Below are 23,125 nucleotides of genomic sequence, written 5' to 3'. Positions count from 1 at the left end.
AGCTTTGAAAAGAAATCTGCTGTCATTGCTGTGTATCTTGATGCGAAGACTACGGTGATGAAAAGACAGTTTGCATTCAGAGATTTTAATATAAAAGAAGAAAAGAAATTCACATCGCTATTAACAGAATGATAGACTTTATTTGGATTTCACCCATTTGTTGTGTTTCTGCTCTGGGATCCGGTCCAAGACACCACATTGTATTTAGGTGCGGTGTCTCCTTCATCTTGACTGGCCTACGACAGTTTCTCAGTCTTTCCTTGAATTCCGTGAACTTGAGTGAGAGTTTTGAAGAGGACTGGGCAGTAGTCTGTAGAATGTCCCCCGGTTTGGGTTTATCTGGTGTCTTCTAATGATTAGACGCCACGGGGTTTTGGGTTTTAGGAAAGAGTACTACAGAGAAGTGTCCTCGCTGTGTCACATCCGGATATACAAGATACCAGCCTGACTTATCGGTGATGCTAACCTTGGTCACTTGGGTCAAGTGATGTCTGCGAGGTTTCTCCGCTGGAAAGACACTCGATCCTCTTTTTGGAAGGGGCTTTTAAAGTACAATAGTAAAAGGTAACATTATAATAGAAATGATTGAAAATGATTGATACATTTAAAAACTTAGATACAGCAAATGATAAATTGGAGCGATATTTGCAAGACATGGCAGACAAGGGGCTGGCTGTTTTCTGAACACGTAGAAGAGCTTTTGCTATCAGTGAGGAAGGCTGACGGCCCTAGCTGAGACGTGGGGGAGAAGAACTCCTGTTGGCCAACGGGCACCTGTGTGGGGGAGAGAAACTATGTTCAACCTCACCATGTTAATGAAAATGCCAATGAAAAGAAAACCATCTTTCACATATGGCATTTTAAATGTTTGGAAAAGTTTTAAAATTTGAAGTTGAAAAAGAACACTCATGTTGAGAGGCGGTGCTTGCTTAAGCTAACGGTGGGAGTGTAAATAGGACGGTCCTGCAAATGCACAAGAAAAGCTTTGAAAAAATGTAGCAGTTTCAATACCAGGAATTTATCTGGAGGAAACGTGATTGCTAAGGAGTTTCAACATTGTTATTCTTTTTATAATAGAAATAAAATTAGAAACCAACTATGTGTCCCTCAACAGAGGCGTATTTAAATTATGGGTCCTCCATGTACTGGAATATTCCTCAACCACTGAAAATTAAGATTTAGATAAATACTGATGATGTAAAAAAAATTGTTCATTATATAACAAAATTTAAAAAATTATGTCACAAAATCATATTGTTGTAAGATCTCACTTTTATAAAAAAAAGTGTATGTTTAAAAAATATATAAGAAAGTCTGAATAGTGTCATAAATATTATCAGTAGTTGTAGATGGTGGGGTAATATGATGATTTAAAATTTTTCTGTTAATCTAGATTTAGTAATTTTTGTTTAGTAAACAAGTATGGTTCTTATGACAGGAGGAAACATTTTTGTTTTTAAATAAATGTTTTTAGCCTGACCAGGCGGCGGCGCAGTGGATAGAGCATCGGACTAGGATGCAGAGGACTCAGGTGCGAGACCCCGAGGTTGCCAGCTTGAGTGCAAGCTCATCTGGTTTGAGCAAGGCTCACCAGCTTGAGCCCAAGGTCACTGGCTCGAGCAAGGGGTCACTCGGTCTGCTGTAGCCCCCCCTCTCCCATCAAGGCACATATGAGAAAGCAATCAATGAACAACTAAGGAGCCGCAATGAAGAATTGATGTTTCTCATCTCTCTCCCTTCCTGTCTATCTGTCCCTATCTGTCCCTCTCTCTACTCTCTCTGTCTCTGCCACACACACACAAAAAAAAAGGTTTTAAAAATTATTTAAATAAGAATTTTGTTGTGCCGTGGCTGGTTGTCTCAGTGGTAGAGTGTTGGCACAGCGTGTGGAAGTCCCGGGTTCAATTCCCAGCCAGGGCACACAGGAGAAGCGCCCATCTACTTCTCCACCCTTCCCCCTCTTCTTTCTCTCTCTCTCTCTTCCCCTCCCACAGCCAAGGTCCTATTGGAGCAAAGTTGGCCTGGGCGCTGAGGACGGCTCCATGGTCTTGGTCTCAGGCACTAGAATAGCTCTGGTTGCAGCTGAGCAATGCCCCATATGGGCAGAGCATCACCCACTGGAGGGCATGCCAGGTGGATCCCTGTCGGGCACAGGCGGGAGTCTATCTTTCTGCCTCCCTTCTCACTTCAGAAAAAAAAAAAAAACCCAATTATGTTGTGGCTCCTGTAAGGGTTACTGTTAGGTAAGTTGCTTGGTGAGCTGTGGAGGGCTTTGCAAATATTAGCCACAATTCTAGATGGTTCTTTTATGATTGTTGCCTGCAGCTATAAAAACTGCCTGTTGTGGGCTGATTTTGTGTCTGCCCCACATTTGTATGTTGAAGTCTTAACCCCACAGTGTGATGGCGTTAGGAGGTGGGCTCTTTCGTAGGTGATTAGGTGTAGACTTGGTCATGAGACTGAGGCCGTCAGGATGGGGTAAGTGCCCTTCGGAGCAGAGATAGAGATCAGCAAGGCAAGGCCATATGAGGACACACTGGGAAGGCAGCCATCTATAAGCTGGGATGCTGGTCCTCACCAGGCACTAAGTCAGCCGGCACCTTGATCTTGAGCTTCCAGCCTCCAGAACCAGGAGAAATAAGTGTCTATTGTTGAAGCCCTTCAGTCTATGCTATTTGGCTATAGCAACGTGAGCTGGCTCAAGACACCACCCTCCTACGATTATGTTTACATCTATAAATATTTTTTAAATTTTATAAACAGCGAAATTCACCTTTTTTCACATACCATTCTATGAGTGTGACAAACGCACAGTTTTGTAACTGCTACCATAATCAAGACACAGAAAGATTGCATCAGCCCCCCACATTCCGTCATGCTTCCCCTTTGGGATCAACCCCTCTCCCACCCTGTCCTGAGCAACACAACACCCGATGTCTGCTGCCCACTCAGTCTTGCCTTTTCCAGGAAGTCACATAAGTGGAATCACACAGGGTGAAGCCTTTTGAGTCCTTTACTGACCGTGTAATGCCTTTGAGCTCCCACCCTATAGGCGTATTCCATGGTACAGTGGGCCCCGCTTTGTTTATTCCTTCCTTGCGGAATTTCCTTGCGGAAATTCATTTGGAGTGTTTCTAGTTTTTGGTGGTGATAACTCAGAAGTCACTGTAAATGTTTGCGTTTGGGTTTTACGGTGAACATAAGTGTTTTGTTCCTCTGGGGCAAATCCCTAGGAATGGGATTGCTGATTGCTGGGTTTGTGTGGCGCCTGTGTTTGTACGAAATGGCCAAGCACAGACAGTTTCATGCTGATGATAGAGGGAGGGTGGGGCGGAAGGGATGGATTCTCAGAGCACCTACTGTGTGCCTCACACAGAGCCAGGAGCTTTACACGTGGCCTCATATCATCCTTACCACAGCATAGGAAATACTGGACTCAGCCCCCCCCCCCCAAGGATGACCCACAGAAAGGGCAGTGTCATGTGATTGGACCTAATTAATGCACAGCTACTCTCTTTGAATTGGGGGGAGGGTACATGTAGGGGACTGTTTAGGCCAGGGATCCCCAAACTTTTTACACTGGGGGCCAGTTCACTGTCCCTCAGACAGTTGGAGGGCCGGACTATAAAAAAAACTATGAACAAATCCCTATGCACACTGCACATATCTTATTTTAAAGTAAAACAAAACGGGAACAAATACAATATTTAAAATAAAGAACAAGTAAATTTAAATCAACAAACAGACCAATATTTCAATGGGAACTATGCTCCTCTCACTGACCACCAATGAAAGAGGTGCCCCTTCCAGAAGTGTGGCAGGGGCTGGATAAATGGCCTCAGGGGGCCTCATGTGGCCCGCGGGCCGTAGTTTGGGGACCCCTGGTTTAGGCTCTAGTACATGTCCCCACCTCTATCCATCCCCCTCCTTGTTCTAGCATTGACATGTCTTTATAACCTCGGTCCTCCACAGAGTCGATTTGCTTACGTGTGCACCCTCTAAACTTCTGTAAGAAGGTTCGGCCACTTCCTCTCCCTGGCACTGTGGCTGTCTAGGGACCTAATGAAATATTAACAACTTTTCTTTCCTCCATCCAGTCTGAAACTTTAATGACCTACGTTGAGCATTGAGTGGAAATCGTTTGTCATCTTTCCTTGAGTGAGGTTTTGTCTTTTCCCGCTGATGTGGGTTCAGGTCTCTAGGTACCAAGTTGACCTCTTCCCCGCTGTGACCCCTCCCCTTCCCCATGTCACAGGAATGAGAGTGACAGTGGGTTGTACACAGTGCCTCACTTAAGTAACTTTCTTATTAACTCTTTTTTGTGTAATTAGACAGTTAGTTTAGTTTTTTTACACACTGTGTAAAAGAATGTCCTGAAGGATATGCAATGAAAACGATACATTTCCCTCTCACCACAGACCACCTGAGCACTTTTTCCCAGAGGTAGCTATGCTTCCAGAAATTTTCTTTGCAGATAATGATGTTTCTAAATGCCTGCTCTGAGATGTTCTCCTGGTAGTCAAAGCAATAAAATATTATAGTTGTCAGGATTGGTATGAAATTGTTGGGTAATTTTAAACTCGTAATAACTTGTACCAGGGTCCTCAGATTGCCTTTGAGGACCCAGGAAGCATCTGAAATTTTGGCAAACCTTCCACCTCTGAATGTTTCTATGGAGGGTCAGTAGCTGTCGGATTCTCAAAGGGGTCTGTGCACAAAAGAAATAAGAAGAAAGAAATAAAAATCATGACTCATAAGTATGGGGAAAGCAACCTTTTACAGATAGATGGTAGAGATAAGCATGTAATTAGCTGGGGGTACAAGCTCTGAATTTCTGGGTCATTGGTCCTTGGTTTGGGGGTTGGAAGCTGATGGAACCATTGGCTGAACAGCGTGGTCTCGGGCTAAGGGGAACTGCGCCTGGCTGACCAACAGCGATGAGGTTAATGGAGTTCTTCGGCCCTTGTGTTTCTGCTGACTCACTGCAGGTGGGGAAGCGCGTCTGCAACTTTAGAACATGTGTGTGCTTTTGCCCAGGATGAAATTGTCCGGTTGCGGGAAACTTCTCACAGACAGAGGCCGCCAGATTTGCTTCCTGCAAGAGGGTTTCAAGGCTGAAAATACTCAGAAAGAGTTTAGGGAAATTCCGGAGAGGCAGAGACATATCCGGTTAGTGATGGAAGTCATAAATGTTTGGGAAACTATCCCTGATGGGGTCAGTACCCTTGATGGAATCGAGGCGGAGGCATCCAAGCCTCCCCATCCCCCTTGTCTTGGGGCAGCCCTGGAGGAGGCAGGTAGCCTGGGCTGGCTAGTGAGAAGGTCTGACCCTACTGGTTATTTCTAATGTTAGTGTTAATTTATGTAACAATTGTGCCAGGCACTATTCTAAGCATTTTGCGTATGCTAAATCATAGATACTCGTAACAGTTCTATGATTTGGGGAAACTGAGGCAGGAGTATGCTAGCTACTGTGCAAACAACCCTATACCTCCACCACATCTTAAGGGCTTAAGATAGGCAGGTCACAGTTACAATTTAGTGTGTTCGGTGGGGAAGGTAGGGTCTTTGTTCCACATAATCCTTCTGAGACCCAGGCTTTTTTTCAACCTCAGCACTTGGTTTCCAAGTGCCTGGTGAGCAAATAACACCATCCACAGCCGGGAAGTGGTCATGTGGGGATTTGAACCCAGGCGGCCTGTTTCAGGGCCTGTATTCTTAACCACTACACCATGGTGTAGTGGCTTTTAATTTCATTTACCTGGGAGGTAACCTCAGAACTGGGAAGTAGGGAGAGAACTTGGGATTCTGGAGAACATGTGCTGCTTGTTGCCAAGGAAACAAGCTCATCTTTCCAAACAGTGAGATGGGTAAATCTGAGAGACATCTGACTTTGTCTCTCAGATTGACCTAAAAATTAGAGCTTTTTGTCCTAAAAGTTTGTACCTGAAATAAATGTGCATCAGCGACGTTGCTACCTGGCCCTTGGGTCTTTCCACCACAAATCTCATCCCTCCAACACTGATGTGTTGCTACTTTGTGTAGGGAGGGGTTTTGCTAACTGTTAGCACCCTGATCAGATGTTTTTCACCAGTTAAAATGTCTTCTTGTGGAAATAAACCAGAAGTCCAACATAAAGGCCTGGAAATGGACCATGGTACATCGATGCAGAGGAATCCCATGTGGCCATTAAAATTGGTGGTGATGGCCTGACCTGTGGTGGCTCAGTGGATAAAGCGTCGACCTGGAAATGCTGAGGTCGCCGGTTCGAAACCCTGGGCTCGCCTGGTCAAGGCACATATGGGAGTTGATGCTTCTAGCTCCTCCCCCCTTCTCTCTCTCTCTCTCTCTCCTCTCTAAAAAAAATGAATAAATAAATTAATTAATTAAATTTAAAAAATTGGTGGTGATGGAGAAGACTTTGAAGGACAAAGATGATTCTAATCTGTGAATGTAACAAAGGAGATTATGACAAAGCTGGCCCCTTTAAAAAAATTTTAAAAAGAGGCCCTGGCCGGTTGGCTCAGCCGGTAGAGCGTCGGCCTGGCGTGCGGGGGACCCGGGTTCGATTCCTGGCCAGGGCACACAGGAGAAGCGCCCATTTGTTTCTCCACCCCACCCCCTCCTTCCTCTCTGTCTCTCTCTTCCCCTCCCGCAGCCAAGGCTCCATTGGAGCAAGGATAGCCCGGGCGCTGGGGATGGCTCCTTGGCCTCTGCCCCAGGCGCTGGAGTGGCTCTGGTCGCGGCAGAGCGTTGCCCCTGGTGGACGTGCCGGGTGGATCCCGGTCGGGGGCATGCGGGAGTCTGTCTGACTGTTTCTCCCCGTTTCCAGCTTCAGAAAAATACAAAAAATATTAAAAAAAAAAAAAAAAAAAAAAAAAAAAATTTAAAAAGATACAAAGAATTCAAAAATTTGAATAATTACAATTTCTAAATTCCTAAACATGTATCACTTCGTATTAAAGGAACAGATGTAAGTTCAAGTGTGGGCTCTAGTGACCTCGGTGACTCGGGCAGTTAGTTAATTTCTCCAAATGGGGAGAACAGTTTTGAGATTTTTGTGAGGATTAAATGAGCTCTACGTAAAAAGTGCTTAGCATGTAGTAAATGCTCAATAAAATTCTAGGTGCTGTTGCGATCATCATTTTTTCCGAATCTTTCCATTCTGATGAGCCACGCCACCTCCCAGCTAACCGCTTCCGGTGGCCCATGGGGCTTTGTCTCAGGAAGACTGTATATTCTCACACAGGTTGTTTTCAGGACAATCTTCCTTTTCCTGGCTCTCGGTTCACACCCCAAGACATCAGTTCACATCAGTATCACTTCCTTATTTCTTCTTTAGGCAAATTTCACAAATTCCATCTTTTTAAAAAAAAAAAAAAGAAAAAAAATTCCATCAAGACTGTTCCACTCCCAGCCTTGCTTTATCTCAGAACTCTCTTCCTTAAACCTGGAAGCTTTGAAGCGTTTGCCCCCTGCCAGACATTTCCATACCTGTCTTGCCTTTGCTGTCTGTCATTTTGACGCTCGGTGAATTGTGGTGGTCTCCCCGGTAGAACAAACTACTTTCCCCAAGAAAGCGAGTTGGAAGGTTCTGTCCTGGCCACTGCTCCGCGGATCAAAGCGGTTGCCTCCTGGGCCAGGCTGTTGGATAGATGGAGCCTTGGCTTGGAAGTGTGCTTTTAAAGAAGCTGTTATTCCCAAAGCAGGCAGAAGCAGCAATCAGGAAAACAGAGGGGTTTGCACTTCAGCTGCAAGGAGAAGGGAAGGGAAGGGTGATTTTCACGGTCTGAGAGTGGGGTCTGGGGGGACCTTTCAAGAAGGGCTGTCAGCCTTGGGCAAAGGCTCAGAGACAAACGTGCCGGGCACCTCTGAAGGAAATGCAGGGCACACTTCCACGGGATTCAGCGATATGATCTCGCCATTTTACGCTATCTGTCTCAACTCTGAGACTTTTCATCCTGGGGACCCATGCCATCATGTTTGTTGAGACATCCCCATCTCAGTAAAGGGCCTGGCAGCAGTCAGTTCGGGCTGTTGTAACGAATACCATAGACTGGGGGTTTAAACAAACAAATTATTTTCTTCCAGTTATGGCGGCTGGGAACTTCAAGATCAAGGTCACGGTCCAGTGAGGGCTCACTTTCTGGCTTCAGTCAACCAGGCCTGATAACTGGGAGGGAGATGGATGGGGCAGGAAGAATCACTGAAAGGAAAGGCTTCGCAAAGGAACGGCCTGGGGACCCGCTGGCCGTGGGTTCGGAGTGCACGTGTCCGCACTGAGGCAGTGCGGCATGTCACGGAGGGAGCGTGGCCAGATGTGGGAGAGCAGGGAGTGGCAAAGACTGTGACAGAGTGACAGGCAGGCCCCTGCCACGGGATGGGATGGAGCTGTGCCCCAGCACCAGCTGCTTATTGCATGGGAGGACTTGGGCCAGGGTGACCAGATTGTCAAGTTTTGTAAATGAGATTACCCAGGTTCTCAATGCTGGAAACTACTACCCTATAGCATATAAAATAAGTAGCACTTCACAGGCCAAATAAGCCATGTCCACAGGTCAGATACAGCCCTGGGGCAGCCCATTTGAGACCTGCTGTGTGTGTCTGTGTTGAAGGGTAGACTGAGCAGGAGAGAGAATGGCCAAGTCGCTGAGACTTCAGGCCCAGGTCACCAGGAGTGACCGTGCCCTTGCACGGTCATTAGGAAGTCTGGGGGAGATGGGGGGCATGGTGGATGGGAGGAGGTGGGGAGTGGAAGATGTTGAAGGGACGTGGACGGTCATATGACAGAAGGGGACACAGAGAGACAGAAACAGCTCTTTCTGGGGGGAACAGCTGATTTTCAAAGGTGGTTGGTGGGAGAACCGAGGGGCGGCCTGTTGGTGTGGTTAACTGATAGTGGGTATAGAGGTGGTCTCCCTCGAACCCTCTCCCGGAGTGCTTCTGTGCGGGGTTTATTCTATTTGAGATTTTGGAGTTTTTTGCTTGTTTGTTTTAGTTAAGATCACCTGATTTGCATCCGAGTCAGTGACAAACATAAAGGATATGGGTGTTAGAGCTTTAGAGACACGGGTTCTAATCCTGTCTGGCTCCTTGGGCAGCGTGCCTTGGGGCCCCCTTTCCCGGGCATCTGTCACACATAGATAGGAACGCCCTCTTCCCAGTTCTTGTGTCCCATGTGCAATTGTTCAGGTCATCATCACCTTGGGACAACCTTCACCCTCACAGTGCACCCGCCTTTTCATCTGAAAACGAGGGACTCGGGGTGGGGGGATGAATCCAGGCTCCTTCCTGGCTCGACTCAGCCCGCCTGGGCCTCCTGAGAGAGCCCCTGAGATCTGAGTGCACTCTTGCTGGAGGGAGAGGGCAGAGGAGGGACCTTCGGGCCATGCAGGCCGCCCTACCCCGCCACCTACCTAGAGGCACGGTACACCCTAAATGTCCCGGGAGAACCTCCTTTCACTGTGAGGAATGGTCAGCCACTGGGGAGGAGTCCCAAGGAACAGTTATCAGCCACCTCCCTGGTCAGGGGAGCTGGAGACCATCCTGAGACCCCAGATGCCTGTTTGGATGTGGTTTTGTCTGACAAGGGTCCTGTCCTCATGGGGGGCTTACAGTCTGGCGTGAGGGAGATGACACAGGCCACTTAGGAGATAACTCTAGTTCACAGTTTGTGATGATGTTTGCTGAGTCGTTCCTGTGGACCGGGCAGCGCCTTACGGGGTTGGTGTGCGTGGTTTTACTTGAGGGTCACAACAGTGCGCTAAGGGAGGTTCTGATATGACACCCACTTTCCTGATGAGGAAGCTGGGACTCAGCGGTGAAGTTGCTTGCTCCACTGCCCTCGCTCAGGCTGCAGAGCTGGGCCCCCTGGCTCTCAGGAGACCCTGCTGTTCAGCTGGGTATAGCTGAGCAAGTGACAACTTAGGAGCATCCCGGAGGAGATGGATTCAAGCTGAGACGCAGAGGAGGGAGAACACAGCTGCAGGGAGAAGGGCTGTGCAGCCAGGCGTGGGAGACAGCCTTGCCCCCCCCCCTGGGTTAGCACTATTTGTCACTTGTCAGGAGTCACCAGCTGCATCCCCAAACCTGAGGGGGAGCAAGATGAAGGCCATTGCATCAGTAACGACCGTGTGAAAGGCGCCCGGCGTGGTGTCCAACGTTTCGACGCGCTTGAGCGCCTGACTGCCCTCTGACAACTCCGTTAGGGAAGCACTGCTTTTCATTATACCCTCTTTACAGCTCGGCTGAAGCGGCTTGCTCAAGGTCATCCCTCCAGGAAGTGTTGGAGCTGGGAGTCACACCGAGGACCTCCGAACTCCCCAGAACTTTTAACCCTGGCCTGATAGTGCCTCCCTTGCCAAGGTGCGAGGACTTTGCCGAGTTGACCCAGAGGCCACGGAAGGGAGGCACGTGTGGCTGGAATTCCTGGGTCAAAGCCGGGAGGCAGTCTGGGTGGAGGCATAAATTGGTCCCCAGTCCTCCCCTGGACCATTTCCACACTGTGCCTCTTCCAGTCCTCAGCTGTCTTTGCTGGACCTTTCCACCCTGCCTGTCTCTGCATCCTCAGGTCTGGCTGACTCCCCAGGTGCGGCCTTCGGTCCACGCTCCAGGGTGAGTGTTCAAGGCTTTTGTGAGCATCAGGGCCACTCGGGACACTTGCTAAAAGTAGACCAGATTCTGATTCTATAAGTCCACAGTGGGACCCTGGAACCTGCAATTCAGCAATCCCCACCTAGGCTGCAAGGTAGGGGATGGAGTGGTCCTCAGGTAACAACTGGTCTCTAACGACTGCTCCCTCTGCCTCCCAACCCCACATACTGCTCAGCTGACCACAGCCACCTCCCTTTTCAACACCCCAGATTGTTCATCCTCTCTCCAGTATCATGAGATAGGACGGACAGTGTCCCCATTTTACAGATGAAGAAAACAAGGCTCAGGAAAGGGAAACAACTTGGCTAAGGCCACCCAGATAGACACAGATTTTAATCACCGCCTTGCTTTTCCGCCCCAGCTAAATTGGCATTGATACCTTCAGGGGGGCGGTCCCTGGTGGGGTTTAGAGGAAGGGCTGCGACTGATCCATCTTCATTAACACATCCAATCTGTCCACTCTGGGACAGAGGCATGAAATCCCTGTCAGTGCCTTGGCAACCAGAATATTCCTTGTGTTATCTCCTTGGGTTTTTAAGCCGCAGTATGAAAAGCTGACATCATTAGTCAGAACAAACCACCCAGGGTCGATTCAGGTTTCAAAACTAACTGTGAATCAAAATGTGGACTAACTCAAGGATCACTGGTTAGGAAATGGTTCCTCTGTGACCCAGAGCAGTGCCTGTCACCTCTGGGGGCTGGTCACCTGGATCAAGGGCTTGCAGAAGAGCAGGCTAGGGAACCCACCCCTGCGAGCTGCTGCAGCACTGGAGAGGGGATCAAAAGAAATGCTTGCCCGGTGCCCCAGCAATGCCACCCCAAGGGATTTATCAAGAGAGGTGCTAACATCTGCCCACACAAATGTTCACAGCAGCTTCGTGCACAGCGGCCCAAACGAGAAAGTAGCCCAGGTGTCCATCAGCAGGTGAACAGACTGACTGTGGTATATCCACACAAGGGGCACCATTCAGCAGGGTAGAGGAACCAAATGAACTACAGATACGGGCAACACCATGGACGTGCAAAAGACTGAGATAAGAGCACAACATGTGTGACTCCATTTTTAGGAACCTCTAGGCCCTGGCCGGGTAGCTCAGTTGGTCAGAGCATCGTACTGATATGCCAAGGTTGCGGGTTCAATCCCCGGTCAGGACACATACAAAAATCAACCAATGAATGCATAAATAAGTGGAGCAACAAATGGATGTTTCTTTCTTTCTCTCTCTCTCCCCACCTTCCTCTTTCTCTTATATCAGTCAATAATTAATTTTAAAGAAAAGAAAGAAAGAAAGAAAGAAAGGCAGGGAGAGAGGGAGGGAGGGATGGGGAGAGAGATTGAGGAAGGAAAGGGAAGGAGGGAGGGAAGGAAGAGAGAAAGAGGAGAGAAGGAAGGAGGTCAGGGGAGAAAGAGAGAGAGAAAGAAAGAAACCTCTAGCACAGGCAAAACTAACATATAGTAACAGATAATGAATGGGTCAGTGTTTTTCTGGGCCTGGGGTGGGGGTTGGGGGTTGATTGGAAGAAGGCACACAGAGAACTTTCTGGGGTGATGGAAATGTCTTACATCTTGATCTGGGTGGTGATTCCAACTCGTCAAATTGTATCTGTGCATTTCAGTAGATATAAATTAGGCTTTAAGTAAACAAGTAAATGAGCAGATGCCTCCATCCAGCCCCTGGCAGCTCAGTCCGCAGTCTCGGGTGGGGCTCAGGGGCATCTGTATTTTCAACCAGTGCCACAGACAGCACTGTCCTCCAGCCTGGCAGAGGTGCTGGCAGGCACCTCCCAACTCTAACCGTTAAGGTGTCTTCTGTCCAGGGCAGTTGAGTTTTAGAAGATGTCAAGGACTTACTGCTAGTCTGTTTTAAAGCATAAGCCAACTGGGGGGTCAAAGTCTGGTCCCAGGGATAACTCCCAATAAATGCCAAGACCAGCCCTAAGCCACAGACAAAGCACCCTCAGTCACCAGGCTGATTCTGGACACATGCCAGGCATCACAGGGTCTGCTGTGCTGGGAACAGAGGGCAAGACTCCCGTGTAGAGCTGTAGATGTCTGCCAGGCACTGGGCATCAGGCAGAACTAGGCAGGCCCTCATCTGGGTTCTGTCTCCATGGCCACCCTTCAAATGATAATAATTTTGGCTGTGGTTTGAAGCGCTATCATATTATAGACACTATGCCTGTTGGTTTGTGTATGTGTTGAATTACATAAGAGGATGCATTGCGCAGTTCTTAAGAGCCTGGACTCAAAGTCCGCCTAATCCCCAAATCTCTACAATTAGCTGTGTGTCTTTGTACAAGTGACTTAACCTCTCTGAGCTCCTCATTTGTAAAATGAAGAAAATGGCAATGCATCTTTCTTTACAGGGCCTTGAGCGTGGGAGCATTTAGTAAATGTTGGTTATTATTAGTAGTATCTGATTTAATTCTTATAATAACCTTGTTGGTTTAGGTGCTATTTTTGTCCCCCACTTTACAGAGCAACAACTAAGGCTCAGAGAGGTCAAGTCCCTAACCCAAAGTCCCACAGCTAGAAAATGGAGCAGCTGGGATTGAACCTTAGGTCTGCCTAACCCCTGATGCTTTTCACTGCACCACAGTGCCGTCAGCTCTGGGAAATGGGGCTCACAGCAGAAGACCCTCATGTACTGGAATGAGCATCCATTGCTGCTTGAACGAGAGACGCCCCTGCTTCTGGAAGGCTCTGTGTTGTGGCCCCCAAAGTAGTTTCACATTCTAGCTCTTGCAGCTGGGGGACTTGGGACAAGATGCCTCACGGCCTCAGTCTCCTCAATCTGTAAGACAGGGGTGCTCATGCCAACCTGAAAGGCTATGGTGGCCATGACCTGAGTCAGTAGGGGTACGGTGTGCAGAATGACACACAGCACACAGCAAGCCCGTCATGCTCGTCCGCTTACTCCACCGTCATCTGCGAGGCTGCACACCTCTGGGTTCCTGACTGAGCTGGGTGGGGCTCCAGGCTGCACCCGGTCAGGAGGTTGTCCTTCATGCCTTCGAGGAAGTGACAGGACAGTCTCCAGGGCGTCTGTTGCAACAGGTGTGACATACAGCCGTTGTGAACCACGTCCAGGGAACCCGAGGTTCTATGATTAAACCCTGTCTTGGATTGCCTCATGTTAAAAACTCAAGGCTTTCCGCCCAGCCTTGTCCCAGTTTTCTAACCATCCTGTGCACTCCGTTGGAAGAGATTCAAGCAGACAGTCGCTGTCACGTCTAGGTGAACGGCAGGCTTCCTGCCATACCGACCCGGCGGCTTGCAGACTGGAGGTGGAGCGGCGCGGCAGGTGCTCGACAAGACCGAGCTCAAGGTGGACAAACAACGCTTTTGTTTGTTGATTTTTGTGTGTGTTTTGTTTATTGTGCCCGCATCTGGGGAAACCATGTGGGTTTCTCAAGCTGGTCTGTTTCCTTTGGATTGAAAAGGAAAATAGAAGGGAAACGATCAAAGCGTGACATTCAGCTGCCCGCTTGAGACTCCATGGGGGCTAGTTTATAAATTAAAAATATGTGGCCAGGCTAGGCTGAAAGCAGAGTGGCCGCACAGCATGTCACTGTTCAAATCTCTGCACTCGTCTTGGCTGTGTGACCTTGAGGATGTGTCCCATCTGCCTCTCTGAGCCTCAGTTTCCTTGTCTGTAAAATGGGCACCCGCCTCATAGGGGCTGTTATGAGGTCAAGCAGCAAGGGTCTCAGCACAGCACAGTGCCTGGGCACATGGTACAGACTCCATAAGCGTTAGCTAACAGGATTCTTGGCAGGCTGGGACCTTTCTGAGTTGAACTGTTCAAGATCTGGGTCTCTTGCCAACTGACTGTGTGACCGTGGGCAGATCACTTCATCTCTCTGAGCTTCAGGTTCTTCATTTGCAAAACATTGAGACTCCCCCCTCCCATGTTCCTTACCGTAAGGATTGTCCTAAGGATTAAATTAAGGGAGGTAACTTTCAAAGACAGCCTAACACAGCTAGTGCTCAAGAAATAGTAGTGATTGTGCTGACGATGTGATAATTGGGACACCTTGCTCTGACTCTCGCGGAGGTTGAACAAGGTTGTACGTGTCCCCCCAGGTGTGCTGGAAGTGTGACGGTGGGGATACCTCGTACAGCCTCAAGGTTGGCGCTCCATGGAGTGAGACAGGGCAGACAGGAAGGGCCATAGAAGGAAGGAAGGCAGTGGGTCTCCAAAGATGGACATTTACTGAGCTGGTGGCTGTGACAGGAAGGTCGTGACAGCCCCACAGAGGGCACAGAAGTATCGACTATTTCTTGGCTTAAATGCGTCTTTCCTGTTGGGCTTGTTTTTGGAGGTGCAATGGTGTATAGCAGCTGTTTTGGGAACCTGTGAGTGGACAGACCTTGCTTACACAGATTCCGAATACAAAAATGTAATTTATGTGAAGCACGTGAAGGGGACCTGATTCCCCAACCACAGAATTCTTTATTTTGTGGAAGTATTCACTAGGATATTCTTTTCAGTATCAAGCAGCCCTGGTGTGTGTACAATGCCATTTGAGTTACAAATAAGAGGGCAGGATTGTGTATCGGTAGTGTGTGCTGTAAGGGGACCATCACTACCCCGCCTGGCCCCAGGTGGAATCCCTGCTCTGCCTTACCAGCTACGAGACTTGTGTCATGTGCCTCTCTTTCCTCATCTGTACAATGGGGATTATCGTTAATTAGTACCTATGTCACCACATAGGTTTCATGAAGAATAAAGGATAATTCATGTGAAGAAAGTCTGCCACATAGTTACACAATATTTGTGACTGTTATTCATTCTAAAAAAATTTGCAGCCTGACCTGTGGTGGCGCAGTGGATCAAGCGTCGACCTAGAAATGCTGAGGTCGCCGGTTCGAAACCCTGGGCTTGCCTAGTCAAGGCACATATGGGAGTTGATGTTTCCAGCTCCTCCCCCCTTCTCTCTCTCTCTATCTCTCCTCTCTCTCTCTCTCTCTCTCTCTCTCTCTCTCTCTCTCTCCCTCTCCTCTCTAAAATGAATAAAATAAATAAATAAATAAATAAAAATTAAAAAATTAAAAAATTTGCAGGTCCTGGTCAGTTGGCTCAGTGGTAGAGCATCAGCCTGGCATATGGATGTCCCGGGTTCGATTCCTGGTCAAGGCACAGAAGAGAAGTGCCCATCTGCTTCTCTACCCCTCCCCACTTCTTTCTCTTTCTCTCTCTTCCTCTCCTGCAGCCATGGCTCAAATGGAATGAGTTGGCCACGGACACTGAGGATGGCTCCATGCCTCTGCCTCGGGCACTAAGAGCTTGGTTGCTGAGCAATGGAGCAATTCCCCAGATGGGCAGAGCATCGCCCCCTAGTGGGCTTGCCGGGTGGATCCCAGTCGGGGCACATGCAGGAGTCTGTCTCTGCCTCCCCTCCTCTCACTGAACTAAAAAAATAAAAATAAAACTTTGCAGAGCGCCCTCTCTGTGCCTGGCCTCCCAGAGCTTACTTGGGGGTGTGGCGTATGGTGAGAGAGACAAAATATAGCATAAACCAAGAAGATGATTGCAAGTTGCCACCATAGCTATGTCCCAAACCAGCAGAGTTCAAAGATAGAGAATCACAAGGCAGTTACTTGTAAACCTTTGGTTTGGAACGCCACAGTGTGATAGTGACATTTCAGTGATAGGTGAGGAGCCTGGTGGTGAGGGGCCATGTAGCTGGAGCACCAGGTGGAGGTGGGGGGCGGGCTGGAGCAGCTCTTTCTGGATGTGAAAGTTCTGACCCAGCAGGTGCAGGGTGGAGCTGAGGTTCTGCCTTTCTCTCCAGCTCCATAGCCGCCACCGAGGCGGCTGGCCCCCGGACCCCACTCGGAGTGGCCGGGACTGGAAGAAGGCAGAAGGAGCCAGGTCTGGAGGGCAGAGCGCCCAAAAGCAGGTGGGGAGTTTGGGCTTTATTCTCAGGACAGCAGGAAGCCGGGCAGGGGAGTGCCAGGGGACAGAGGACCCTTTCAGAAGCTCATTTTGGCTGCCACGTGGAGACCCACTGGGGCAAGGGCAGCGGTTGGGAGAACAGGTTGGAGGTGGGCGGGTGCAGTCGCCCAGGTGATGGCAGCAGCGATGGAAGAGGCAGGAAGTCGGTTTATTTGAGATCTTTGGGCAAGTTAAACTGCCAGTGCTTGCTGAGGTTGAATGTAGATATTCTTAATAATCTTAATAAAAATTATTATGTGTGCTTCTTTTTTTTTTTTTTTTGTATTTTTCTGAAGCTGGAAACGGGGAGACAGTCAGACTCCTGCATGCGCCCGACCGGGATCTACCCGGCACGCCCACCAGGGGTGACGCTCTGCCCACCAGGGGGCGATGCTCTGCCCCTCCGGGGCGTCGCTCTGCCACGACCAGAGCCACTCTAGTGCCTGGGGCAGAGGCCAAGGAGCCATCCCCAGCGCCCGGGCCATCTTTGCTCCAATGGAGCCTTGGCTGCGGGAGGGGAAGAGAGAGACAGAGAGGAAGGAGGCGGGGGTGGAGAAGCAAATGGGCGCTTCTCCTATGTGCCCTGGCCGGGAATCGAACCCGGGTCCCCCGCACGCCAGGCTGACGCTCTACCACTGAGCCAACCGGCCAGAGCCTATGTGTGCTTCTTTTTAAAAAAATAAATAAACCAGTTGTCTGGAGCCGTGGTCCTCAGCCAGGAGTTGTACATGAGACGAATTTAGAGCCCAGAGGAGGAGGATGGTGACTCTGCCAAAGTGGGAGATTGGCAGAGTTCACTGACCCTCCCCCAGCCTCAGTCAGTTGTCTGCCGAAGGCAGAGAGAGGCCGCATGGTGGGAAGGTGAAATGGATGATGTGCGCAAAGTGCCCGGAAATCAGCCCAGGACGGATGGACTAAGGGCTGGACAGATGGACATTATGAGCCAGGGCTGTATCCTGGGGGCAATAGGGAGTGATGGAGCGATCTTGCATGAAGATGGTGTGGTTACATTTGCCTTTTGGAAAGGTCCCCAACTCCAGAAAGCAGTGTGGAGAGAGGAGGCTGGGAGGCTGGGAGGCCACGGAGGGGACCTTTGGGGTCTGTGTCCAGGTGAGCTGTGAGGTCAGCCTGGACTAAGCAGGAGGTGGTGGGCCATTCGGGGGCGTGGGCTCTCCCCAGACCCTGCTTCCTGTGTCCCCTTTGTGCTCGGGCAACCACTGCGATGACTGGAGGGGAGCAGGTGTGTGTCCCAGCAACCCCGCCCTGGGCTGGCCTATCTGTGTACACAAACCAGACGCGGGTTCCGGCCCCTGTGATAACTGCTGGGACAACAAAGGCCTGCCAGCTTACCCGGGGGGAGCACGAGTTCCCAGAGCCAGAGTCACCTTCCCTTCCAGAAATTGTCCCCACCCCTCTGCGCCCCCCCCCCCCTCCAGTCTCCCCAGCCACTCCCTGACCTCCACAGGGACCGGGTCCTCATTCCTCCTGCTCCTGCCACCTGTTCTCCTTTCTTCTTCTCCGGTTTTACTTATTGTCTCTCCTTTGGATTATTGATGCCACTTCGTCCCTTCCTGCCCTCGCTCCCCCGTGTGTCACCTTTCATAGTCTTGTCCTCTCGTTGCCCCTCTTGGTGGTGCAGGCTTGAGGGCAGAGCGCTGTATACGGCTGCCTCGGGTCCCAGCACAGTGCCTGGCCCTCGGTCACGTCTGCCTATCCCCGCGTGCCCTTCCAGAGTGTTCCCCTCTTCCTTCCCTTTTCCTGTGTGTGTATCCGCTTGCTAGACGTACTTCTAACGTTGGCAGTAACGTTTTCAAGGGCAGGCCTGGCTCTTCCGCCCCCTAGTTCCTGCTGGCCACCTAGAGCCATTCCCAACCCGGGGATTTATGACAGTATCTATCAGCTGTGTGTCCTAGGGTGGTGGCTTGGGGACAGATTGGCCAACTTTCTACCCTGTGATTGTGACCTTCCTCAATCACTGTCACAGCCACAGTCCTCTCTTAGTAACTGACCCAAATCATCCTCCTCAAAATATCCCCGCCGAGGATGAGATCCAGGAACCCTGGAAACGGGCTGGGACTCAGCCCCGCCCCAGAGCAGCCACCTTGCAGGTGCTTTTACCTGTCAGCATCAACCTCACCTCGGAAAAGAGAGGGTTGTGGGGAAATGGCAGTTTTGTTTTGGTTTCGGTTTTTAGTCATTTAATTTTTTTATTAGGCGGAAGAGGTTATGATTGGTTCATACAACTGAAACCTTAGTAGGTTCAGCTGGATTCGGGGGGTTTGAATGGTGTCCCCTGGGGTCCTGCTCACTCTCCACCTCCGCTCTCATTTCTACCATGCTGGGTCCCTCCTGGGGCAGCCTCTCCCCTTGGGAGGAGCAGATGGCCACCAGCAGTGCTGGGGAGGCCGGGATTCCCCCGCCAGCATTTCCTCCTCCATAGTGAAGGCCTGATTTTATGGGTTCTGGTTGGGTGGGGGGCCTGGCTTTTAGGAGATCTGATTGGCTGTTCCAGGAGCCAACTAGAGCCAGGAGAAGGGGACCTGGAGTCGAACAGGCACCTGGGCAGCCACCTACGCATGGGTCCAGGTAGCCCTGGGCAGCCTGGCTCCCCAGCCCAATGTGGCTGGACACCTGGAGCCCCCAAGGACCCTCCACGGGAGTGACCGGTACAACAAGCTCTGACAGCTTCCCACTGTGGAGAGCCCACAGTGTCCTATTTAGATGTCCCTGCACTGTTTTTCTGTGATAATAAGAAGCATCCCCCAGGTTACCTGTTTGGTGTTTTCCTGTTTGATAATGGTTTTTTTTTTTGTTTTTTTTTTGGTATTTTTCTGAAGCTGGAAACGGGGAGAGACAGACAGACAGACTCCCGCATGCGCCCGACCGGGATCCACCCGGCACGCCCACCAGGGGCGATGCTCTGCCCACCAGGGGGCGATGTTCTGCCCCTGGGGGGGGGGGTGTCGCTCTGCCGCAGCCAGAGCCACTCTAGCGCCTGGGGCAGAGGCCAAGGAGCCATCCCCAGCGCCCGGGCCATCCTTGCTCCAATGGAGCCTTGGCTGCGGGAGGGGAAGAGAGAGACAGAGAAGAAGGGGGGGTGGTAGAGAAACAAATGGGCGCTTCTCCTATGTGCCCTGGCCGGGATCGAACCCGGGTCCCCCGCACGCCAAGCCGACGCTCTACCCCTGAGCCAACCGGCCAGGGCGATAATGGGTTTTTTGTAAGGAGAGGGCATACCTGTGGGGTGCCTGGCAGCAGGTGGTTTGTCCGAGATGCTTGTCGCCGTGTCCCCCAGCACCTGGACTATGGCCTGGCATGTCATGGGTGTGCAGTGAATACTGGCGGAGGGAGACAGCCAGGCAGAGTTCAGCAGCAGCACCGTGCCTCTGTGCCCAGCTTCTCGGGGGCACCCAGGAGAGAGCAGCTATTTTATCATCGTCGTCATTATTATCTATTGTCGTGACTCTTGGGACCGCGTGGCCGCTGTCATTGCTGAGCCCCAAGGTCTCTCCTGGCTCTGGGAGCAGCCTCCACCTCTGCTGACTCTCACCCCTGTGGGCGGCCTCCGCTTCAGTGATCCCATTGTCTTTCTAACTGTGTGGAGGCCCAATTCCTCAGCGGATCTTCGGCTCTAAGCACCCTGCAGGGTGAACCGGGTCCCACCTCACAGAAACGTGTTATAATTCCTGTGCCAGTCAGGCCCCGTGTGGGGCAGAGACAGTGCGACAGGAGGCCAGGGGGGCAGGGACGTGATTAGAACTGCAGAGACCATGACCCCTGCCATGGAGCTTCTGGGAAGATGATGATGGGTGAGAGCCTCTTGTCACCACCCTCAGCCTTGTTCCCTCCTCTTACAGAGGGGACAAGCGAGCAGCCAGGTTTGTCTGAGGGTTTGGGTTTCAGAGATGATTTGCAAAGGTGTCCGGCTCAGTACCTGGGCCCAGGAAGGGTTCTGAGCGTGAGGGTTGAATCACAACCCCCAATGTGGTGCTGTGGCGGCTCAGGGCGGGGCAGAGTCCTTGGACAGGAGGACTCCGAGCAGCCCCATCAGCCCTGAGTCACGGGGCCCGAGCTGGAGGAGTGGCAGAGGGACACCCGGTCAGCTCTCAGCCCCGGCCCTCAGCTGATGACAGGTCACTTCAGACTCTGGTATTCCTTTATCTTTGTCACTCAGGGGGTCTAGGACAACCCCATGGGGCCATCATCCCTCTGCCACCAGCACACTTCTGCTTCTGGCGTTAGACAAAAGAGTGTCTTGTTCATGGAAGCAGTGTGTATGTAGACGTTTCAAAAACTCATTCCTTTTACAGCCTAGCTTGGGGGACGATGAGAATCAGGATTTTAGAGGGACTCTGGACTCAACTCTCTGGTTCACTGCCTTACTCTGCTAGTCATTAACAGGAGACTTGGGGAAAGTTATGGAACCCGCTGGGCCGCAGTGTCGGCATCTGTAACGTGGGGATGATGGTGGCGGCTTCTTCATAAAGATTAAATGAGATGGTCCAGACTCCGAGTAAACCTTCAATGCGTGTTAGCGTTTCTTATCACGATTTAAAGACGCACGCTTCTAAAAACCAAAGGTCCTTTTGTGAAATGTGTAAACCTCCCCCCCTTCAATTTGCAGCCTGACGCCCAGTGTCTGTACCAGGTACACCTGAAGCTCCAGGAGCCAGTGATTTAGGTGCAGGAGTGGGGATATTTCTCTTGGGAGACAGTCTGTGGAAGGACAGTGACCCCCTGAAATTGTGCAGGAGAGTGCCTAGAACCCTAATGGTAGGCTGGATAATAAAATTATTGATGAATAATCACAGACACAGACACACACACACACACACACAGAGACACACACATTCACCTCCCAATCCAGAAGCTATGATTATGTCACCTAACATGGTAAAAGGCCTCTGCAGATTCACATGCACCAGATGGCATGACGTAGGCACAGGAGTCCTTACAAGAGGCAGGCAGGAGGCTCAGTCCGTGATGAGGAGCAGAGGAGGTCTATTTGAAGGTGGGGAAAGGGGCCAGGGGCCAGGAATCCCCGAGGCTGGGTGTTACTGCAGCTTCTTCCCCCTCCTCACCCCTCCCCCTCCAGCTCTCCCTCCCCCTACTTCTTCCCTCCCCCCTATAGTGCATCTAATGGATGGATGTAGTCTCCATCGGTCCATTTCCTCTTTGGAAAGGGCTCTGAGAAGGCCCACAGGACAACCTGCGTCCTTACCCTGGGGGTTCCTAAATTCAGGTCATTCTCAGGTGCCCATGAGTGTGCCTCCCTGGTCCTCCCTGGTCTCCAAGCCGCCCCTGCCTGGAACCTCATGGGTCCAAAATAGCAGCTGGTTCTCAGCCGAGCCCTCAGCCTCCGTACCTTTCCAGCTTTCCCACACATGTGACAGTGACAACCACAGTGAGCCGTCCACCAGTTCTGTGCCAGACCTGGTATAGTGTATGTCTCTGGATCCTCAGAAACAGCGTCTTTCCTTTACAGATGAGGAAACCGAGGCTCACGGAGGTGAAATGCATTGCCAGGGGCGTCCAGAATTAAACCGGGGTCGGACAGAGTCCACATGCCCCGTATTTTCCATGATACCACTGTGTCATGGTATTCCATCCGTCAGTGCTTACTAAGCCTCTCCTGCACATGCCAGGCCTGTTCTAGAACCAGGAGAACGCAGTGAACAAAACAGACAAAAATTCTTATATTGGCGAGCTGTCCCATGGAAATAGAATGCAAGCCCCGTGTGTAATTGTAAATCTCCTAGTGATCCCATTCTTTAAAAAGTACAAAGAACTAGCCCTAGTCTGATAACTTGGTTGGTTAGAGCAGTGGTCCCCAACCCCCCTGGGACGCGGACTGGTACTGGTCCACAGAGAAAGAATAAATAATTTACATTATTTTCGTTTTCTTTATATTTAAGTTTGAATGATATTTTTTTTAAAATGACCAGATTCCCTCTGTTACATCCATCTAAGACACACTCTTGACGCTTGTTTCGGTCACGTGATACATTTATCCGTCCCACCCTAAAGGCCTGTCCGTGAAAATATTTTCTGACATTAAGCCAGTCCGTGGCCCCAAAAAGGTTGGGGACCACTGGGTTAGAGCATGGCCCTGATATACAAAGTTGCCAGTTTGATCCCTGGTCAGGGCACATACCAAAACAGATCGATGTTTCTGTCTCTTTCTCTCTTCCTCTCTCTCAAATCAATACAATTTAAAACAAAATTTTTTTAAAGTATAAAAAAATAGGCAAAGTTAATCATATATTTATTTTCTTTAACTTGCGACAACTGAAATACATCATTTCGACATGGAGTTAATTTAAAGTGAGAACGAGATAGTCTTTTGGATATATCTCAGTCTTGGAAATCTGGTGTTTATTTCTTACTTTTGTAGCATATCTCTGCAGACAAGACGCCTTTCAAGAGCTCAGTGGCCACGTGTGGCTGGTGGTTATTGTATTTGACATAAAGCAAATCCCCGCTGGCCATCCAGACAGTGACCTGGGTGGGATCGGTGTCACACACATCCC

At 50.2% G+C, this 23,125-nt stretch overlaps 1 protein-coding gene across 2 annotated transcripts in view; it reads left to right on the top strand.

Annotated features, from left to right (window-relative positions):
* Positions 1 to 23,125, top strand: part of TMEM51 (transmembrane protein 51) — a 55,561-nt gene that overhangs the window by 11,152 nt on the left and 21,284 nt on the right. The gene's annotated exons all lie outside the window — the stretch shown is intronic.

The sequence above is a fragment of the Saccopteryx bilineata genome, chromosome 3, assembly GCF_036850765.1.
Source record: "Saccopteryx bilineata isolate mSacBil1 chromosome 3, mSacBil1_pri_phased_curated, whole genome shotgun sequence".
NCBI lineage: Eukaryota > Metazoa > Chordata > Mammalia > Chiroptera > Emballonuridae > Saccopteryx > Saccopteryx bilineata.
This window is presented reverse-complemented; position numbering and strand designations above follow the sequence as displayed.